This window comes from Sparus aurata, chromosome 22 (genome assembly GCF_900880675.1).
Source record: "Sparus aurata chromosome 22, fSpaAur1.1, whole genome shotgun sequence".
In the NCBI taxonomy this organism is placed as follows: domain Eukaryota; kingdom Metazoa; phylum Chordata; class Actinopteri; order Spariformes; family Sparidae; genus Sparus; species Sparus aurata.
Genome location: NC_044208.1, coordinates 15,339,023 through 15,353,725, shown reverse-complemented (window position 1 = coordinate 15,353,725; position 14,703 = coordinate 15,339,023). Strand labels below are relative to the sequence as shown.

General features: G+C 45.0%; 1 protein-coding gene across 4 annotated transcripts in view; it reads right to left on the bottom strand.

Annotated features, from left to right (window-relative positions):
* The window catches only part of fut8b (fucosyltransferase 8b (alpha (1,6) fucosyltransferase)), a 91,341-nt gene that overhangs the window by 48,373 nt on the left and 28,265 nt on the right, over window positions 1-14,703 (bottom strand). Inside the window, exon 1 of one of the 4 annotated variants that reach the window (XM_030405641.1) lies at window positions 12,399-12,420. The exons of the other annotated variants lie outside the window; for them this stretch is intronic. The gene's annotated coding sequence lies outside the window, so the exon portion shown is untranslated. Of the gene's footprint in view, window positions 1-12,398; window positions 12,421-14,703 lie in introns of those variants that run through there. 4 annotated transcript variants of the gene reach the window in all.

The following is a 14,703-nucleotide window of genomic DNA, read 5'->3' as shown; positions in this document are numbered from 1 at the left end:
GCACCACCTGCACATTTGCTCCCAAAATCCTCCTCTTGACCTTGCATTTCAAACGTCATCATTCTCCAACAATGCCCTTCACCTTGCTGTCACGGCTACCGAGAGAGACGGAAGGGGGAGAGTATGGTGCATGTGGTACTGTGGGGTGGACTGTCAGCCCGGTGCAGCAGCAACATGCAGGAGCCTGAGGGGTCAGCAGAGATGACCCGTTTTCAGTCCTGCTGGTTAATCTTCAACGTGATTCAAGCTGCAGCAGAGGTCATCTATCAGCGCGCTCCGGTCTCCAGGCAATGAGCACTGCGATGAGGTCCACCACTGAATTATGCATGGAAGCTTGGCTGAGGATGGCTTCTATTACACCAACGCAGCCACTTGAGCTTGGGGACAACAGGAAGCGAGCATCATCTATACTTTATATACTCTATGCATACATGTGTCACTTTTCATCTATGTTGGTGCAAGACAGCGTATTAGTGCGAGCTGCTAGGGGCAACCCTAAGGGGAAAACGCAGCAAGACGTGGTACATGTTTTGGCATGTAGCATGGTGGGATAGATGCAATGTGTGTTTGTGAAGAACAGACATGTAGGAGGAGATCAGGAAGAAATGCATGCAATGGCAACATTGAAAGGATGCAAGTGGGAAAAAATGACCCAATGGTATCGGACAGGAGCTGTAGTTTTGTAGCCGATGCCGTTAAAAACGTTGTAATGAAATTCATTTTGGGGGGTTTTCCATCCCAGCGTTGACCAGTTTGATTTGAGATGGCTGCTTCTCAATATGAATTTAAGAGGACAAAGGAGGGGCACCTTGCAGGTGTTTGGATACAGAAATGCAGCAAGAGAAACATCAACACCAACCCTGGCAGCAATTTTTAACCATTATTTATACAGGGATGGTTTGCTGAGCAAGCAGTTCTTGAGAAACAGCCCTCTTTATAGTCATAAAGTTACAGTGATTTCCACCTGATAGCTGCATTTTGCAGCCACAGTTTCTTACACATGGCCAGTGAGCAGCTCTCTTCTGGCTATTTTCTCAGCTGGTCTTGAGGTTCCATCCAGTGACCTTACAGCCTCTACCCCAGTTCCCAAGGAATGGATCACACTCATAGCAGGAACACAGGGTTGACACATTTCAAATTTAACTACCAGAACCAGACACAATGTAGGAGTGGATATAACAAAGAAATCATAATGTATTAATTCCCCAAAGCGACAGCAACAGGAGAAAACAAACGTTTTAGAAGGGAGTGTAACCTGAAATGTTTTCTCCCTCGGTTGCTGCCATTTGCAACAAAAACATTCCGATTAAATTTTAAGTGTGACTGTAATTTTTCTTTTATTTTTTCTTCTTCATCAATATGAATATCAGCAACTGTGTGACTCATTCAGCAGCAAAGTGCTCCCACTCCCAGAGCTCCTTTCTGCTTCTCGGTTGGCAAAGAGCCGAGATGCGGAGACACCCTTAGCTTTTTGGGGCGCACCCGGCATTTCATATGTATGTGTGTGCCCATGGGTGGGTGTGCTGAAGTCACCTGACTGCGCACGCAAGAACACAGACGCACACAGACGCACACACACACACACACACACAGGAGAGTGGTAAATATTTCATGAGCTGCTGTTTACTTCACAACATGTCTAAGCTGAATGTGGAAGAGTCCATTAACTTAGGCTAAATGGAAGAGAGAGTGCCTGGCACGGGGACAAGCGTGCGGAAAGAGAAGAAAACAGATAGATGGCGACCTGGGAGAATAAAAGGGCAGGACGCCCGAAGTAACCGCACTGGGTTTGAACACAAACGCATGAAAAAGGCCTGTAGCTAACAGGAGAGCACTTTGAGGTCATGTCCTCAGAATTGTTTGTGGAAAGATGGGGATTTTAGCGCCACACTAGGTTACCCTGATTCTGATATTTTCTGTAAATATCTTTAAATGTGGCCGTATTTACGCAAAACAATTCAGTTCAACTGTAATTAAGTGTTTCCCACCAGAATTACAATTTTGGCTGAGAGAGAAGGGATGTAGGGAGGATAATATTTACAGAAAACAGAACAAGAAAAACAAAAAATATAATTGAATGTGAAAAGCAAAAACTTTTTCAGTACTTGCAAAGGTTTCTTGAAGCAATGGGATCACAGGGTGGGGATTTGGTGTCATGATCTCAGTATTTCTATCATTACCTCCACATTTTTAGACTACAGACTACAATGTGGCATATGCCAAATCTAAAGAAGAAAAACATAAAAGAGTAGAAACAATCTGTATCTGTTACTCGATGTACATCTATACCTTATCAGTGCGAAAAGCAAACATCATTAAAAACTATTTTTTTTTTCACATAACAACTATAAATAAAAACACACTTAATCAAAAGTACATCAAAGCCATCAGTCCAGCATATGACCAGTTTGATCTAACACGCGTGATTTTCAACATGGGCACGGTGGGGCTTGCCGATGCAATGCCGCAATAGCAACATCATCTTTGAAACCATCTAAAACTTGAATTGAGAAATGTCAAGCATAGATACTGCTCTGCAATATATTATTGTATCTGCCAACATAGCTGTCCAGTCCAGATCATCGAGGCTGGATGTCAGTTGGTCAATTGATTAATTACCAATTCCAGCAATTAAGTTTGCACCACTAAAAAACAATGTCAACTAAGGTGGGATTAGCCTTGTTATTATCTTGATACCAAGTCTTGCAGAGGGACCCTATGCCAGAAGGGCTTTGAGGGGCATACTACTTTTTTTTTTTTTCAAGCCAATTACTGCAGGACTAATTCTGAGTCTAATAAGAGACATCAGCCGCAGTCCCCACCTCCAATTTAGTGGGTGAGCGAGTGTTGAGTGGCGGGTCGAGCTCATGCTTGTCACAGCCCTGTGCACATGGGACTGCACAGTAGAGGAGCTAAAAATGTGCCCTCTTTAACTTTTACCTCTTTTTCTATGCAGCCAATACAATATCTCCATGCTTTCAGTGATCAAAAAATTAGAATTTTATTAAATTGGAGGACTTGGAAAACAAACATCTGAAGTGAGATCGGCCAAAATCAGCAGTGCAGAAGAGTTTGGGTCAAAACCATTGGATCCTACATTTCCCATTATGCAACGCGTATTCTCTTTTGTCAGGCCCTCAATGCCAACTACCATCTTTCCATCTCCGCACAATCAGTTTGTGACACGCTGTCTATTTTTATTTTTTTTTTTAAATGGTCCTCCAGAACCACAGAGGCTGTTACAGAACTATGTTCCCAGGCTGAGTAGTACTCCTCATGATGAATAAAACTAACTTTAAATACTGATGAGTGTTGGTCATCATGGCAATGGTGGAAGCTTTTTAGCCTCAAAGCATTTTGCTCAGCTCAAGGCCCAATTGCAAATGTATGCTCTGGGAGCCTCTAAACAGGTTAATTCAGCCTTACAAATAGGGTATGATGATGTCAGCCTGCACAAATGCAATGTCTATGTACTCTAATGGTTCAATTTGGACGGTGTTATCAGAGAGTTTTAAAAAATCTAATATTTGTCAGCTCTTTTTTCAAAGGGGGTTGTGTGTATTCGCACTGTTACCATGGCTTTCACCAACTATCTGCAGGGACGCCACTCAGGCACTGAAGGCAGCCCACCTCATCCCAACTTTGGGATTAAGTCTAGCAGAAGTGGCCAAAGGTCTTAGAGAAGTTCTAGCCGTGCAACCGCTGAGCCCACTGCAGCTTGGCATTCAGTATCAGAGCTAAGCACACCGCCTCTCCTTCAAGGTTATCTCTGTGGAGAATTCGCTGACAGCAGGATACACACGCACACGCATTTCCACACTCACACAGTGACACAAAGATAGGTAACCCCCCCCCCCCCCACACACACACACACACAAACACACCCACCCACTCACGTCATTGGCCTGGTGGGGGGGGGGGGGGGGTAGGGGGGGGTGCATGTTTGCGCTAGTGGTTTATGCAAACAAGTTTTTAATTAGGACGGTGGGACATATGATTAGCAGTAAAAAGCACCAATCATTCCTCTGCTTTATTGCTTTTTATGTCCAAATAAAAAGGTGGACCTGGGCGGGGGCCCCACCTGCCAACCCAATCTGTCTCCTGACGAGTGAAGGTGGATCTCAGGGCTCAGACGTGGTCAAGGACAGCATTGTAAATTCACCGTGTCAGCGAGGGTGATGAACTGGCTCTGCAACGGTGTGTGCATGTGTGCGGTTGAGAGAGAAGGGAAAAGAGCAAGAGTCAATGCCACTCAAGCGGCTGCATGTATCATGCCTAGAGCAGAGGGGACATTAAGTGTCAGAGTGTGTGTGAGAGTATGAGTGTCATTATCATTTCAAATTGATCATTTACTTTATGCTCAGCAGTGTGGTGAGAAACAGATTTCTCTGTGAAAGCCAGAGAGCGCTTTAAAAACAACCTTGACCGTTATTATTTGTTAGAAACAGAACAAAGAAAAGCTCCAAACGCTGTACTATCCATTTTCCTTGAGCTGTATTGCTGCTTGGATCAACACACAGAGAAACAAAGACACACAGACACACAGACACACACACTTCCTGTCTGTTCCAGTTTTAGTTCCTCGTAATGAGTCCCAATGACGGCTGACCTTTCCCGGCCCGGGGATGAGCTTGAGAGGTGAGGCATGTGAGGGTGGGTGGAGGGGCCTGTGGTGACCCCATACAGAGGGTGCCAACCATCATTCAGTCACCATAAAGAAGCCTAATGACTGGCTGAAAACACAAGGGAAAAAAGAGCGCAAGAAGAAGGTATAATAGGTGAAAATCAGTGGCCAGAGAGGGAGGGAGATGAGGACAGGGAGTGAGAACAGCTACTGTTACACTGTGCTAAATTGTGTGATTTTTATCATCTGAATATGCAGTGACGCATAATGTGATACGTCTGGATCCACTGAATATGGATTTGGCTCAGATTACAATCAGACCTCTGAAAGTAGTCTTGGAAGTGGTCAGGCTCACATTGTGATTGCAATTCACTGTAATTTGGCAGCAATCCACAACGATCTACAAAAAAAGATGAGCAAAATGTGGCATAAACATCAAGTATTTCTGTTAACACACCCAGAGGAGATAAAATAGGCAGCTCCAAATCAAGGGTCGATGCGCAACCACGTGAAACAATAAAACACTTTGTGATCAGGTGTCTAAAACCGTACTGTGATGGACTGAAGTGTAACCACAGTTCGAGTGACAGGACTGGCAAGATGGTAAAAGGGAGAAAATGGCATCACAGTAAGAACAGACAGAGGAGAAATGTTTCTGAAGCCAGCGGTTAGGGGACACGGGCAACAGAGGCGGACAGTGAGAAACAAATTGTCCAACTCTCCTATCGCAATCTCCCAATAAAAGGTAAGATTGACGAGAACAGGGGGCTCGACGGTCTCTTGTGCAATAAGTTACGCTTTCCAACACAATAAGCGCGGCACCCCAACCCCGAACACTCCCTACCTCACTCATCTTCCACGACAGAATTTACGGTCAGTGGTTAACTCCCATTATACCCTGGCTCAGGGCAAAAGTACCCCCCCCCCACCGCCACAAGTCAAAGTGCCCTCTCCGAGGCCTGAATGATAAAGTGACATCTGGGAGGACAGAAAAAAATGGAGAGGAGAGCCGTGGCGTAGGACACTTTGGCTGCAGCAGTAGAGGAGGAAGACTACGAACAAAGAAGAGGGGAGAGTAAACAGGACACGAATGCCCAGACAGCAAGAACACCAAGAAACAAAAACAGTCACAGACAAAGATGGAGGGGGAAAAAAAAAAAAAAAAATCGCATTGTGGTAGGAAAAGCGGGAGCCAGGGTGGTGGTAAGCGGAAGAAAGATGGCGGCTGTAGACGCAGACAGACGGAGGAGATGAAGAGTGTTCCCCGAGGGGCCCGAGTCCTGACTAATACAGAGAAGGAGTTCTATAAACAGCAGTCACACACATCTCCCACCGATTCATTGCTCTCTGCTACATTACCTCCACTCTCTTGTCTTCAACCCTCAGCGTCTTTGCTATGTGACCTTAAATCCCCACACCGCGAAAACACATCAGCGCTAAAAAGTGACATATTTATTCATCCTCTGTATAGCCTTTAAACCTTTGCTTTTTCCGAGACGAGAAAAAAAATAGCTGGCGTCTCTGCAGGAGACGGTTGATTACACGGCAACTTCCCAGACATTTAAGCGAGTGTCTTCCTCCTGAAATAAAGCATCGTTCCATACATTTTCAAAATGTCACGCATTTAAAAAGAAACTCTTGCCGAAAATGCATCAAAGCTATTCAAAATGACTCTTTGTCCTTGCTTTAATGCTTCTTAAGACAGTTCGGCAGATTGTGAAAATGGCAGAATGTCACCTCTGAGTAAAAAGCGCCTCACTCCCTGCTCTGGTATTTTCTGCCCCGACTTCTCCCTCCACGTCTGCTCTTCCCTTTGACTTTCTTCCAGGTGCTCCAGTTTTCTCCTACACTCATAAGACGTGCATGCGAGATGAAGTTAAAACTGGAAATTGCCCACTGCTGCATGCACTGGTCTGTCTGTATTGCCCCTGTGACAGACTTGCGACTGGCATGAATAAATGTTAAAGCCGACTAGGAAATTAATAATTGACAAGTTGAGATGGGTGTTTTTGTGCCGTGCTCCAGCCTGACTGCTGTCCTACTCTCAACTCTCTTCTCCACTCACTATTGCTTTATCCAGGTCGCTGGCTTCCTCTTAATTCCAATTCACTTTTCCTCATTTTTACAGGCTTGACCTTAGAACACAAACCCACTGGAACCAGCCTAGACTTGGGAAAGCTTCCACCGAATTTGGGTCAGGATTGTTTGAAAATGTTTAAACACTCCCCTTAATGAAGGGAAATGACTTTGCCATTTGGTATTCAAGTTACTTGGATATAAGTTTGGAACACCTTTGACACAATTTCAAAAATGAGATCCTATTTTTGCACCTCATAACCTACGTTTACAGCCCCTTTCTGTCCTTTTTTATTTATTTATTTTTTTTAAACCGCATTGCCTCTTCCCCTGTCCCTCCACCACAGCCTGCATGCGTCACAACACAAGCCATATTGACAGAACTCCTCGTCCCCGTCAGGTTGAGTTTTCTGCTTCGGGTCCATACTCGTTTGTTTGCCTGACTTCTCCTCCGTCTCTTCCACTCCGGCTCTATGTCTGGCACTGTGTGTCTGCTCAGCCCATCAGCTTCCGCTCGGTTGCTCCTTCCACTCGATGTGACCTGTTTGTAAGTCTTTTGTACTTAATGTATAGATTGTGTTCCATGTGTAGAGCCTCATGTGGGAGGAGGGTTTTGTTTTTGTGTCTGAGATGTAGCAGCGGCGGTTGGCATGATTTCATTTGACCGGTTCAACAAGAGTTTATTCCAGTGTTGTAGGAAAACAATCCTGTCATCAGGCTTAAGGGTTTCTGCTTTGCCGGAGACACTAATCACATCCACTACATTCAGCGTTGACTTGCTTGACTCAAATATACCATTGGTTGTTGAAACTGTAATGAAACTGGCAATTACGGGCTACAGTGCAAACATCCCCCTCTGTGGCTGTTCATGACCACAGGCTTTTTTAGTGAAGTCATTTGGGTTTGGCCCTAAATGGCTCAACTCTGCATTCCTCCGGAGGACAATAAAAAAGATACAGGACTCGTTGAAAAAAAAAAAAAAAAAAAAAAAAAGAAACGCTGCCTCACCTCCAGGGGAAGAAGTTTCCTAAATGCGATTAAAGAGAAATACTGGCAGACTGTCTTCCCTGACCCCTATTAACAGAGCCTGAGAAAACAATCTCTCCTCTCCACACAACCTGCCACTAAGCAGAACCTGTTGCTCAAATCACATTAACTAACCGCAGATGAAAAAACTCAATTCAATACACAGAGTGCCAGGCTGTGCTAAAACTGAGCTGATGCAATCACACCTACAAACAATCTCACCTTTTACTACTCCGTCTCTCACTGAGGAGGATAAAGAAATAAAATCATGTGCTGTCGCAAAAAAAATAATTTTTCGTTCTTGTCCTTTCGTCTACCCAGTGCAGGCACCGCTGAGGCCTTATTAATACTTGGTAAAGCCAGGGCAGGAGTTTACACAACATGACTTTGTTAAAGCTGAAAGTGAAGGAAGAGACACTTCAAGTTGCTGGCGGAACATTGTGATCCAACTGGGAGCAGCTGCATCCTTGTTTCAATAACAGACCAACAACAGGCTGCCCCCCCCATCCAAACGCGAGGATCAGTCGAAAGACCGTCGGGGAAGAGTCCATCGCTCTCCTTCACCACGCTCTAGGACACTACGCGTTTGCACATCAGACATGATGGCGATGTCACATATATGTTCCTGTACATGTGCGTCTTGTCAGTTGTCGTATCTAGTGGTCATGGCACTAGTCTTGACAGCACAGGGAAGTCCATCAATCTTCCTCTAGGGAACTGGTTTGTTGCTTATTCAGTTCCCTTGTGCAATGATTGGGCTTTCACCCCCTCACTTGCTTGCAGCTCCTATTCTCCGAGTGTGTAACCAGCCACTGCGCACAGCTGTCATGTGCCTGGTGAAAGTGGTGTGACTGACACTCATTGTTCAAGATTGAATATGCATTTCTCCCTCCAGGACTGACGCATGCCAAATGAAGGACATTCCCCTGATTGATGGCATCTATTTATAACAGAGCTCTCTTTTTTTCGCTCTTGTACTTTCTCTCTATTTGTCTCAGTCTGCCATGCCGACCTTTGACAGGCCCAGGACTAGAATTCACCACTGTGTAAACAGAGGCAGCAGAACTTGAATGCCAAATCCAGAGTTATTGGAAATCTCTCACAGTTCACCACACTTTCCTTTATAAATGTGAAAAAAATCATCCTTTTGGTGCAGAAATTATGCATGTGCACAGGGAAGCGGGGAGGAGGAGACGGGATACTCCTAAGCTCCAAGGTTGGATCACAAACATAATCAATAATGCACTGCCTACCGTCTTTCGGCACTAAAGTTAGCCCAGCTCGGTTCCATTCAAGTGAATGCACAGTTCCGAACCAGCCCGACCTGTGCTAAGTCAACAAGTCCAGATGAAAGATTGGTCTTCTGGAAGGCAACCACGGTCGAAACAGCGAGGAAGGGGAAGAAAGGGATGATGGCCTGAGCAGATGAGAGGGAACGTGGGCGGACTTGGAAGGAGAACGAGGCACAGAGGGAGTGCCTGGTTGCTACTGCTGCAGATGTTGTTTGTGAGTCTTCACACAACGTTGCACTCCATACGCAATCCACCAAAAGGGATGGACACTATGGCCCTGGGCTGAAGCACTAGATTTTTTAAAAAGATGATAATAAAGACAAACAACATTACCATCTTCTCTGGTACACTCACAGTGAAAAACATGCTTCATTTGATACATTTAATTTGACGTAAACTACTTCAGCAAGCCGTTCTTGTATTCTTTTCCCAGCCCTCTTGCCTTTTGCTCACAGCAACTTCACTGCTAGAACCTATCAATACTAGCCGGGCCAAGCAACGAAATGCTTCCTCAACGGCTAATCCTGCCCTCGGGCAGCATTGATGGTTCATCTTCAACTCGCAAAACTAAAACACTAGCAGGCAAAACTGCAGTCAACTGCATTTGTGTCCTATGGATTCAACCGTCCCATTGATCATTGTTTATGGGCCCTTAGAGAATGTATATTACTATCCATACAACCATCCATATCCACACATTTATTACTATGCAGCGTGCATAAGAGTTATTCCCAGTGCTATTCCTGGTGACCATGCAGTGGGCATGGTGACAAACAGGCCATTCCAAGTTATTGCTGCTATATTGCCTTGTAATACAGATGGCTCGCATGTCTCCCTCTGAATTATTGATCTGCTCGTGTGTAACGTAAACACAATAAACTGACATGATAACACCACTCTGTTACAGAACACATAGGAGTGTGTGTGTGTAGATGACTAATCATAGATAAACATAGACCATCTGGAAATAAACATGCAAGATCATAGAAACAATTCAACTGTGAAATGCATTTGCATTTTTTTTTATATTATAAAACACCACAGGCGAGGTTTTTTTGTTTCCTTTTACTTTATATCTTGAGATAAAAGAGTTTTATTTGATTGTGTTGGAGGATCCTGAGCTAAGATGTTGCCTTTTACGTGGTTCTCCAATTCAAACAGCTGTTTGGTTTAGAAATTCTAATCTCATCTCTGTCAATACATGATCCTGGAGAACCATAAAAAACCCACGAGGCACATTTTGTACAAAGTATGCATTGATCTTAGCGCTGCTCAGCTAGCATTGATCTAATGCCAGGTCTGCGAACAAGCAGTGTGCTAGCTGGATCCCATGTGCTTCTGTGTGCGAGCTGGTAATGATCTAGTTTGGTCTCGGTTTGTCCGGAGGTAGAAACTTCCTCCCCCCCACGCTCCCTTCTTGCCTCCTCAGTCTGTCGGATCTGATCCTCCCAATGTGTCCTCTGTGGTGTCTGCTTCTGTTCCCCTTCCTGTCGGTGAGCTGAGGGCCAGCAGAGGGGAACAGGCTTCCAGCGCCTTGGCCTGGTAGCCTGCCTCCCCACAGCATAGTCATTACTGCTGGCTAACAAGCAGAGAGCGAGGGACGTCTGCGACTGCTCTTCCCCTTAACTAACAAAGAGAAAGACCTCACGGGTAACTGTGGTAGCAGCAGCAGCAGCAGGCTCCTGCTGGACCCATAATGGTGCTTTCTCATTATATGCTGTCTCCTGGGGGGAAAAAAAGATGTACATGCTGGGCTACAGGTCCTTTCAACTACGCATTGTGGGACTACAGGGCTAGAGAGGAAGGAACATTATGTGCACGACCTGTCACATGCAACTGCTTTGAATTATTTTCATGTCGTGTTGCTTTTGTGTGCTTGCAAGCATGTGCTGTGCATCACCCTCGCGTGCGGCCAGCTGGATGTTTACACACTTCCTTAATGTCATCTTTTATTTTTTGTTGGTGACTTGATTTGATTTGATTCCGGTGGCTCCATCAGAGCCAAGGGCGACACAGGCGGGAGGGCAGGACTCACAGACCCCATGCATACTCAAGTGTACATGGCCTAAATCAAAGCACAGGTGCACATGATCCCAAAAATATATTTCATCCCAAATGCAGTCACACACAGAGGCACGCTCTGCTGTCTTTAAAAAAACACTTGTGGGGATGTGGAGCGTTTCCCAATAGCTGGAAGTCGATATCGATGATGGGGGGGGTAGAAGCGAGGGTTATGTTTATAAATGACTCTTAAATCCTCAGCCCACCACTTGTTTAACAGTTGTTTTCATCCATTTTCAGTTGGGTGTCCATATTGAAGTGGGCTGTTGTTTTGGCAGTATTTTTGTTGACATTTCATTTAGACAGCTCAATATCTCATCTATGCTCAGGCACGCAAGACTCTCGGTCCATTATAAACGAATGACACTAGCGTTACCTAACTTGCTTATGCTAATTTACCCGATTATACTCTCATTCGTCACCAGTTTTGTGAAACAAATATTCAGTTATCTCCGTAGCATCTCGATCATATATGGCCCAGTGACAGCTGTCTCCTTACAGCAGGTGGAAAAAACCCGCAACCCGATGCAAGAGCCCTGCAATGCATCTTCTTTTGTGCAGGTTACAATTACATGTTTCTGCTGACAGTGAGTCAGAGACATTCTGACTCAGCTCAATAGTATTTTCTTAAGCTGTATTTTGTGGAGTTGTTGTACTGCATTACACTACCTCGTCGGTGTTTTCATTATTTTTCCATACAACAGAACCTTAGTATTGTATTGCAACACCCTCTGACCTCAAAACCGACTGCAGAGTAAGATCAACACCTCGCCGACACAGACTGAAAAATAATCGCTTAACACTGCAAGCCTCACACAAAAGGTACAGTAGCATTAATTGCAAGGCTATTGTGTTGGATTGCATTACAGTTTACAAATGTCAAAGTAAGCGTGTCCACCCCCTGCATCTTGCATAATAAGTGCAATGTATTTTGAATACTGTAGTTCGGCTCTACGTGAAATGCATTACATTTAGAAGTATTGCGGGAAAAGTGATGATTTAAAATGTACACAAATTATACTGTTACACAGTGGCATGCCCAAACAAAAACCAACTCAGCACTTCTGCCTACACTAACCGACAAGAGAAAGGTTTAAAAGTATCTTTCTTGTGTTCATTATAAAATTGCAACATTCAGTGTCTTCTCTGCCACGGGCCCATCAATGTACAAACTCGACAAATATAGCATGAAATATTTGTTTGCAAAATACCCACTATTAAAAGGGAGAAATTCATTGACTGATTTTTATAGGCCTTAACAAACTAAATTAAAAAAGTCTTTGTTTTCATGATTGAATAAACTGAATAAGCAGACTGACCTCAAAGGACATACACAATGTCACACTGTTGACTTTGTTGTTTGAACCCTGCCACCTCTCAGGTGTGTTCTGGGGGATGCAGAGTCAGTTATGGAAAAAAAAAAAGATTTACAACATTAGAATTCTGGGTTTTACTTTATTCTTCAAAACTACACAATGTCCCTTTAAGTATAAAACCATGATTTACTCGGACAAGCCACCAAACAGCTGTTGTAACCCTCTTCATTCCTTCAGTAGCTCATAAACCAGTGACACATGGTAGACACTAGTTACCTCCTCCCAATCCAGGCATGCATCCCATATGTACCCAGGTCACGCGGCTGATCTTTGACAGGTTGCACACAGAAGTCTGCGCAGAGACACCCAGAGACCAGAGCTCTGACCCCTAGTAATGGGTCTCTGGGGTGTGCGTGGGGGGGGGGGCAACTTATTCTGCTCTGTACAGTTGTAAACCGGCGTGCTCCTCCCCTGGGACTGACTCCCCCACGTTGCAACCTCTCATCACCTTCTCCCCCTCCTTCACCCTCCACTGCAATGAAGCAAAGTGACGCTGTTGCCAAGGTTACTTGGGGAAGGGGTGGGAGGCAGGGTGAGGAGGTACAGATGAGGTGGTTTGTTATCTGCCTACATGGCTGATGTGAGACGAAATATGATTGTGTCCTGGTGGAATAGGTAGAGATGGGCTGATGGATGTATAGGAATTTCGGACTGGTGGGGTAAACAGGAAGAGCTATTATATACGTTTCTGAGAAATTGCAGATACATCTGCATAAATATATCTATATGTGTGTGTGTGTGTGTGTATGTCTAAGCAGAGCAGAGGTTGGGGAAGCTTAGCCGACTCTGAATGTAAACTAGCCACTGCAGCACTCCGGCCTGGCCTCTGTCAGACGCTACCCCAACGGGGATCTGGTGCGCCGTTCAAAGCCCCCTCCCACCTTTCCCCCCCACCTTAGCACACGGAGCCGCCATCCCCGTCTAAAAGTGCCTTCCTAGCATCCACCTTGTGTTCCAGTTGCCACAGTGATTCGCCCGCCTTGTCTCTATTTTCAAGCATGTGCAGATAAGTAGAATTTGAACAAAAGCAAGCAAGTCTCTTACCATGCATTATCGTTTCACAGCTATTTGATACCTGCGCCGCGCACAGCCACAGCCATCTCCCTAGATGATTGCCCAAGGGAAGGTTCAGTGCTTTAATCTAATCTGATGACAAATGATTCGATTAGCCTGGCCGCTGATTAACCTCTTCCTCTGTGTTTTCTGCACATATAGCCAAGCAAGTCTCATTTCATAACCCCAAACACACGCGCACACACACACACACACACACACACACACACACACACACACACACACACACACACACACACACACACACACACACACACACACACACACACACCTCCTCCCCGCCCTCCCTCAGTGGATGCGGCTCTACAAATGTCAGTGTTGGCTGCATGTGTCACTGACTTGATGCATTGTGTTGTGCTATGTGTGTGTATAACGGTGCCTCTCCGCTGCACCCATGGCTCACCAGCCATCTGCAGCCCACTGAGGGACACATGATGATGACGGCTGAGTCACCCATTAGCCCAAATTAGAGCCATCCTTCCACCATTCAAGACAGGGCCGCTGGCAATGCCACGCAGTCAAGGCCATTACAGAAAACACGCACTAAACTGATTTTGCTCTGCAAATACCATTAGCTGGTGCCCAGAGATTATAAATATCCAAACTTTCAATTTGACGAAAAAAAGGGTCTTGGAGGGGGAACCGTGTTACGAAAATCCTGCATCAATGTCACAGACTTCTTCACTGGTTGCCAGAGGGCAGAGTTAGGAGGGTAATGGCTACTACAAAGATGAAGGACCAGCAGTGGTGGGTGTACATGGACAGCTACAGTGGCTGTGAAGAAGCTGCGTTAAAGACCCTGGTGTGAAAACGAAAAGTTACAGCTTTCTGTTACATCAGATTATCAAAATTGCTCAATGTAGAACAGCTTTACATTACTGTAACAGCTCACTGTTAGCACTGTTAGAAGTCTAAGAAAAGGAAAAGGTTTTCTAAAGTTCACAGCTTCAAATAAATGCTCTCTAAAGTGGCTGCAATGATGTTGGGCCATGCTGTTCAAATGGCCTTGGTTTTGTAAACAACTGTCCTGCATGTGGGACAATCTGTCAAAACAACATATCCACTTCAGGACCGGGGAAATTGCCATTTTGTTCATACAACCTATTTTGAGCCACTCGTGTTTTTCCGTTTTGCCACAAACGCACCCCAACAACCGCCTTTTTCACCATTTCCT